Source organism: Tupaia chinensis, unplaced genomic scaffold (genome assembly GCF_000334495.1).
Source record: "Tupaia chinensis unplaced genomic scaffold, TupChi_1.0 Scaffold000288_2, whole genome shotgun sequence".
In the NCBI taxonomy this organism is placed as follows: Eukaryota; Metazoa; Chordata; class Mammalia; order Scandentia; family Tupaiidae; genus Tupaia; species Tupaia belangeri.
In genome coordinates, this window is record NW_006159773.1 from 4,597,159 (window position 1) to 4,605,062 (window position 7,904).

Consider the following 7,904-nt stretch of genomic DNA (forward strand, 5'->3'; position numbering starts at 1 on the left):
TGGCAGCATTATTTATAGTGGACAGATAAGACATGAGTGGTGGGCCAGCAGGTGGCGTGGTGGTTAAAGACGCTGGACTCCCACATGGCCGACCGTGGTTCAAATCTTGAATCTGGTGGCTTACTTTCTCACTTTCCCTCTCGCTCTGTGTCTGTATGATCAAACTGGAAAGTAACAATAATAATAAATAAAGTTAAAATAAAATAAAAAAAAGACATGAGTGGCTTCAATAAACAAAGATGAATTAAATCATATTAAATAAATTAGCTTAAATTAAATTATGGTAGAATCATTCTGTGCTTAAAATCTTTTATGTGACAAAGAAAACTAACAATATATGCATGCAAATTATAAGAAAGAATATATTTTAGTCTTAATTATGTCTTATATGTACATATATTTACATGTATGTGAATGTTTAAAATATCATTGAATGGTAAAATTATTTTTTTTACATTCTTTATGTTAATTTTTTTCTCAGGATTTTTTTTTTTTTCAAGTAAGCAATGAGTGTCAACTGCAGTGGAAGAAATTAAGTTTAGCTTGAATAAGACGATTCTTGCCGTAAATTAGATGTATAAGAGAAGGTCCTGTATCTTTTTATTTCTAGGCTTGTAAAATGCGGCTTAGAAAAGATCAGAAGTCCAGATTATTGTGTTATCTCTTCTAGTTTAGGATTTTCCTCCAACTCCCTAAACAAAATACATGCTGTGGCCACAATATTATATCGGTTTTTCTGAGTAATACCATTGGGAATTTTTTCTCCTCTTTTGGCCTTTCAAGAGCTGCACTGGTATTGCTGGAGGATGAATTTTCATGTTCTAGTCCAAATATGAGAAGATACAATGCCACCACACGAAGGCTGGAAACAACACGGGAAGGCCAGGATTGCTTCCTGGGCCAAACCTAACATGCCGGCATGTTTACCTGTGCTTGTACGTCCAGCGGGATTATTGAAAAAGCCATGATGTGTTTTTCTGTTTTTTTTCTATGCAGAAACATGTCATGACTTTCCAACACCCAATAATTGGGAGGCTGGGGCAGAGATACACAACACAGCCAGACCCATTCAGGAAGACCTTTCTCTGTCTCTTACCTTTTGATTCTCTCCTTTCCTCTCTCTCTCCTCTGTCCTGAAATGAAAAAGTGAAAGAGAGAGAGAGAGAGAAGGGTAGAGGATCACGATGAATCTATGTCATCGAAGACTGGAAAGATACATGGACTTTAAATTCACTCCCATGTGAAGATTCTGCTTTACACCACACAGATATGGGACCAGCAGTTAGTGTAATGGATATTATTTTAAACCCTGGATTCTAGATAGATTACTAGATAGATTACTCTTCCTTCTATTGCAATAGTTTATTTTTTTTTCTTTTCTTTTTCTTTTTTTTTTTTGGAGAGGTCTTTGCTATAGGGCACGTGCGCTCGCCAGACAGACAGAGAGAGACAGAAAGATAGAAAGCGAGAAATCACCCCCGAGGGGGGATGACCACGCCGCAATCCCTTCTCCTCCATTCTCCTCTTGGGATCTTGGGCATGCACACACACACATGCGCCCGTTGTGAGTTTAAGCCACCAGGTCCAGAACTCGAACTGCGGTCGACTACGTGGGAGTCCAGCAACATAGCCATTACGCTAAGTACTGGTCCCGCAATAGTTTAAACACTATGACCACCGCAAACAGATACTTAGGAAGAATATACGTAAGCAAGGCATAGTTTCAGGGATGAGATGGTTTAAGCAGGGTTTAGAAGGTATTTTCATTTTTTTGGAGGGACTGTGATTTATAGGTATGGTCAATATAAATACAAGATTCTGTAATGATGCAGAATAAAGAAAAAGAAATAATGAGTGAAATAGATCTCTGCGATATTAAGAGAATAGTTTAAGCTAATATATGTTAAAAGTCATTACAGGGATACTGACCAACTGGTGACCTGGAGGTTAAGGCAGCTGAATCCCGCATGGCCATCTGTGTGATTCGAATCAACGATTTGATGGCTTGAAAAACACGCTGGGTATGGGTGTGTGCATGCCCAAAATTCTGAGAGGAGAATGGAGAAGGGATTGCAGCATGGCCATGTCCCCTAGGGGGTGTTTTATTGCTTTCCCTCTAGCTCTTTCTCTCTCCCATGAGCATATAATAACCTTTTGCAAAATTAGGCAAATAAACAACCAAGAAGGCCATTATAGGCACAGATGGATGGAGCAGAGAGGGAAGGATGGTAAGTGGGAACATTAACTCTTAAGGGAACTAACCAGGACTTGCAGTAGTTAAAACCTATTCATTTCTTTCCATTACTTCCTCCTTCTAAAAAAACTGGCTTTAGAGGCCAGCAGGTGATGTGAAGGTTAAGTGGTTGGATTCCCACATGACCAACCGGGTTCAAGTGCCAGACCCAGTGGCTTGAAAATCATACCAGATGCATGTGTGCATGTACCAGAATCCTGAGAGGAGACAGGAAGAGAAGGGATTGCAGAGTGGCTATCCCCCCTGGGAGGAGGGGAGGGTTGTCATTTTCCCTCCCTCAGTCTCTCTGTCTCTCTCCAGTGAATATGCATGCACTATAGCAAAAACCTTAAAAAAAATTTATTGTCAAAATCACTGCTGAAATGACAAATGGCATGAAGCTTCTTTTTGAAAATAAATGTTTGCTTTTGTGACATATCAGCCATAAGTAGCAAATAATCATACTGAAACACAAAAGCACGTTATAAAATGATGATTTTGCAAGTAACCTCTATTCTCTAATTTTGGCAAAGTCAAGTTAAAAAAAACCCTAATTTTTTAATATTTAAGAGAATGTATTATCCCTTTTAAAATGCAATATAAGGAAATACTATAGTGAGCATTGAGTTGTGGTATTCTCTCGACAGTAAAATATGAAAAATGATCTGAATAGATAACAGTGGAAATTGTTCTTTAGTTCAGGTCACAGGTAGTAATGAAGACTGAGACAGTCTGCCTTATTTAAAAAAAAATCTGTCAGTGATAAGGAGGTTTGTTTAAAAGGAGTGCATAAGTTCGACTGTATTCATAAAAAATCCATGAGAAATCATTAGTAGCTTTGAGTATTCATACTGAGAAAAGGGTAGAGAATTCAAACCCAGCTGAAATGGAGATTATCGTCTGGTAATTGAAAGCGGTGCTCAATGGAAAGGATTCTAAATGGGATCCATTTCTGGGTTGAAAGTTTAGGGACTAGGAGTTGGTATAATGGCTATGTTGCTAGACTCTCATGTAGTCCACCGTGGTTCCAGTCCCAGACCTGGCAGCTTAAATTCACTCTGGGCATGTGCATGCATGCCCAAGATCCTGAGAGGAGAATGGCAGAGAAGGGATTGCAGCATGGCCATTCCCCCTGAGGGGGGTGATTTCTCACTTTCTGTCTCTCTGTCTCTCTTTCTCTTTCTGGTGAGAGTACGCACACTATAGCAAAAACCTATCTGAAAAGAAAGTTTAGTTGAATGACTGTCATTTTGTGTGTACTGGCGAATGTGAATCTTTGCTAACAAATAAAAAATAGAAATATCAGATGGATTTGAATATTTCCTGGGAAGTTTATTAAAGTCAACCATGATAAAGTTATCTGTGGTACTATATACCTGGAGTAGAACAGGAAGCAGATCTGTCACCCTCTTCCTATCTTTCTTTCCCATATGGAAAACTGGAAAAATTAAGGCGCACTGGGGCCAGCAAGTGGCTGGTGGTTAAGGCTCTGGACTCCCACTGGACGATTCACAGCATGAGTCTCAGACCTGGTGGCTTGTCTTCTCACTTTCTCTGTCTCTCTGTCTCTGTTTCTCTCTGGAGAGCACATCTGCCCTATAGCAAATTTAAAAATAATGATAACAATACATAAAATTAATAATTCTTTAAAAAAGAGAGAGGGCACACTGATTGATGGGGAATCCTGCAGAGATAGAACCAACTATTAGATCAAGAATTGCAGAGTTGGAGGTGAGTGTACAAAGGGATTTCAAAACCTTGTGGGAAAATGGAATTCTAGTGTGAGTTTATTGTGGTGCCAAAAAAAAAAAATGAGAAATCATACATAGTTTTTTCATAGTACCCATTGCCATGGACTTTTTGAAGACCCTCCTCCATTATATTGTTACAGGCCAGCTGTGCAGGAGAACAGAAACCAGGCAGATACAAAGTGATACAGATTTTCAAGATTTTTCAAGTAACAGCCAGGCAGGAAGGCCAGTGCAGAACATAACGAAAATACTAGAACGTGAGGATCACCTGAAAGAAAGCTTCATTAGTGCTTCCTACAGGTGGGGAATTAATGCTGTTGGGATCCTTCAGCTAAGGGAGAGCTATCAATGGGGTGAAAACGGGAGTACAAGGAAGACAAATATTCAGGGTCACTTCTTCCACTCACTTCTCACTGATTTCTTTTCCCAGGTGTCAGTGGTTTTCAATGCGCATGAAATATCTTCGAAAGACTTTAGAAAATACCTGTGCTCTGCCTTGCACTGAACTGATTAAGACAGAATCCCCTGGGAGGGTGCCCAAGTACTATTAGGTCATCTAGAAAATCATGATTTTCCATGCAAAAATGTGTCATGACTCTCCCTACGACTCAGTGGTGTACTTTATGTTTTCTAGGTGGTTCTGGACTCCACTGGAAAAGAGAAACCACGGGTCTGTGTGGGTTGTGTCACACTGGGCACTTATCCAAATGTGGATCACTGAGCCAAAGGGGCTGGGAGCAGTGTAAAATAATTTTGCATGGTTAGGTCATGAGGAGGCTGGCAGCCCCTGGAAGGAGGTCAAGCAGTATTCTTCAGCAAAGGCCGCAGATGCCCTGGAGAGCAGGCAGCTGAAGGGGACCTTCTGCAGCGGCCACGTTTGAAAGGAGAACTGCATAGGTGGCTCTTAGAACGCCCACATAGTCGCAGCCTTACTCCCTTCAGATCCATGTCTTTAGGGAAGGGCTGGGAAAGGCTCCTCCAGGATTCTGATAGGACGGGGAAGTAGGGGTCAATTCAGATGAGAAAGACTGTTGGGACAAGCTACCTTTGCAGCTAGTCTTGGGGCTGCAACAGATTCTCATTTCTTTCTCTTCTGCTTTTCCATTGTAGAGTAGCCTCCCGCTCAGTCAACCTCTGCTGCTCCTGGTGGCTAATCTGTGACATGACCAAGATCTTGAACCGAGTCAGGGTTATTATACCCTTCTCAGAGCAGAATCGCTGTAGTCATTCATTTGCCATCAAATTCGGGCAAAGGAGTAACAAGAGGGACCCCAGTAAGTCACTGGGTGCTAGGCACCCCACCCCATGTGTAATGATAGGTCTACCCCCACAACGATCAGGATACACAAGTCTTGCCAAGATAGTGATTGCTTTTCTTGGCCACTAGTGCCTTGGCACAGGAACCTCAAGTGGTCAGGTGACAAGTACAGCCTACAGTTCAATAGGGCCCTGCTGGGACCAGCAGTTAGCGTAATGGCTATGTCACTGGACTCCCACGTAGTCGACCGCAGTTCGAGTCCCAGACCTGGTGGCTTAAATTCACGCCGGGCGCGTGTGCGTGTGTGCCCAAGATCCCAAGAGGAGAATGGAGGAGAAGGGATTGTGGCGTGGCCATCCCCCTTGGGGGGTGATTTCCTGCTTTTTGTCTCTCTGTCTCTGTCTGGCGAGCGCAACATGCCCTATAGCAAAAACCTCTCAAAAAATAAATAAATAAAATAAATAGGGCCCTGCTTTGTCTCCTATGGAAAGTGACCCCTTGGCCAATCAGGACCTCTGAAGACACAGAACCAGAGTTACAAGGATGGGGAGCACACGTTCCCCCAAGAAAGTTGCTGGGAATGACATGTTAGGTTCTCAGGGCTGCTGTAAGAAATTACCACAACTGGGTGGCTTAGAACACAGAAATCTCCCATCACATTGTGGAGGCTGCAATCTGAAATGAGGGTGTTGGCAGGCCATGCGTTCTCTGAAGGCTTTAAGGGATCCTTCCCTGCCTCGGCTGGCTTCTGGTGGCTACAAGCATATCTTTGGCATTCTTTGGGTTTTGGTACCATAATTGCAGTCACTGCCTCTACCTTCACGTGATCTTCTTCCCTCCATGTATGTCTGTTTCTGCATCTCTATATCCAAATGTCCCTCTTCTTACAGCACCATCAGTCATTGGCTTGGATCTACCCGAATCTAGCAGGATACATTTTAATTTGATTTCACACTTGCAGCCACCAGGGACTAGGACTCTTTCGTGTCTTTTGAGGAACACAGTTTAGCCCTCAGCAAGTATTAAACACAGTCATTTCTACCTCCACCCTTGACTCCTGGACCCCCCTGTAGTCGTCCTTTCAGGGACATGGTGTCATATAAAAGTATTTGATTTAAAAGAAATAATATCCTGAACTATGCATCCTTTCCTTGTAAACTTGTTAAATACCTGCTCCCTTGGTCTCTGGGTAGTGGCTTTCCTTCAATTAAGTAGGACATGCAATGCTAGTCTTTTCTCTGCAAGCACACTCTTGAGTATTTTTAGCTTTTTTTTTTTAACCTTCTATGGAAAAACAAAAGCAAAAGCAAAAAAACTACCACCAAAACCTGTTACTCCTAACTCTTACCTAGTAAAAGGTTTCTTTCTATGTTCAGAGAAGAGCTAAAATTACCCAGAATCTTGAGTGTTTTCTCTTTTCAACAAAAGGGAGTATTTTGTTGTGAGCATTGTCATTTTCTAAGTTAGTTTCATTTGAGTATATTTTTCCTTCAAGACTCAGTTTGAGCCAGCTATGAAGTGCAGCAGTTTTAGGGAGCCAGATCCCACATGATCAGCCATGGTTCGCATTTCTGGTGGTTTGAAAAATACCAGATGCATGTGCCTGCCCAAAACCTTGCTGAGGTGGAGTAAGAGAGGGACAGGTTGTGATGTGACCACTCCTCATCGGGGGGTGCTTCTTCCCTTTCCCTCTCTCTCCCTAGTGAATGGGCTACCTTTGGCAATTTAAAAAAAGAGAAAAACTCTTCTTAATATCCTTTAAAAGATTAATCTTTTATTTTTTTCTTTAGGTTTTGTACAGTACTTATAATTGAAACCAATACATAACTTTATTGAAAAAAAAAAAAAGAAGAAGAAGCAGTTTCTGGGCCAGCCAGTGGTGTGTGGTTAAGGTGGCTGCATCCCACGTGGCTGACTACACCATCAGAGTCCCAGCCTGGTGGTTTGAAAGACACACTGAGCACATGTGCATGCATGCCCAAATCCCGAGAGAAGAATGGAGGGGAAGGGATTGCTGCATGGCCATCCCCGCTGAGGGGTGATTTCTTACTTTCCCTTTCTCTCTGTCTCGGGCAAGTATATGCACCCTATAGCCAAAAAAAAAAAAGAAAAGAAAAGAAAAAGGAGAAACAATTCCCAAGATTGAGTTTTACAAAAGTTAAACGTTTATATAAACGTGGGAATCCATTTCTCTCTTTGAAAGATAACCCAATGGTTGCTGCATGTCTAACTGGACCCGTACGTAGTCTTAATTAAACAATAAAATGCCACTGTAGTCCCAGCTGTGGTGGTACAGGTGGTAGGGTGCCCCTGAACACTACATGGTAAGGCCTGGAGATCAGATCCTGGGGTGACCTGAACTCCCCGGGTATACCCACAATCCTGGTTGGCTGAAAGGCTGGGGCAGAGGCATCGCGAGGGGAAAAGCTATCAAGCATGTTTGGCTTTTGCTTGTGCTTATGCATGCGCTCACACGCTCACCAAAGAGGGGAAAAAACAACTTAAAGTGTCATTTGTGCTTTCAAAAGAGAGTGTTAGTTGATTGAAACTATTCTTCAGATTATTCTTCGGGGAGTCTGTTTTTCTTGATGAGTCCTTTTCTTGGAAAAGCCTTGGTTTTTTGTTGGTGGGTTGTTTTTTTTTTGAGTGAGTAGAAATGCAG

General features: G+C 42.1%; 1 protein-coding gene across 2 annotated transcripts in view; it reads left to right on the forward strand.

Moving 5' to 3' along the window:
- PREX2 (phosphatidylinositol-3,4,5-trisphosphate dependent Rac exchange factor 2) overlaps window positions 1-7,904 on the forward strand; it is a gene marked incomplete in the record, with an annotated part of 373,689 nt that overhangs the window by 267,509 nt on the left and 98,276 nt on the right.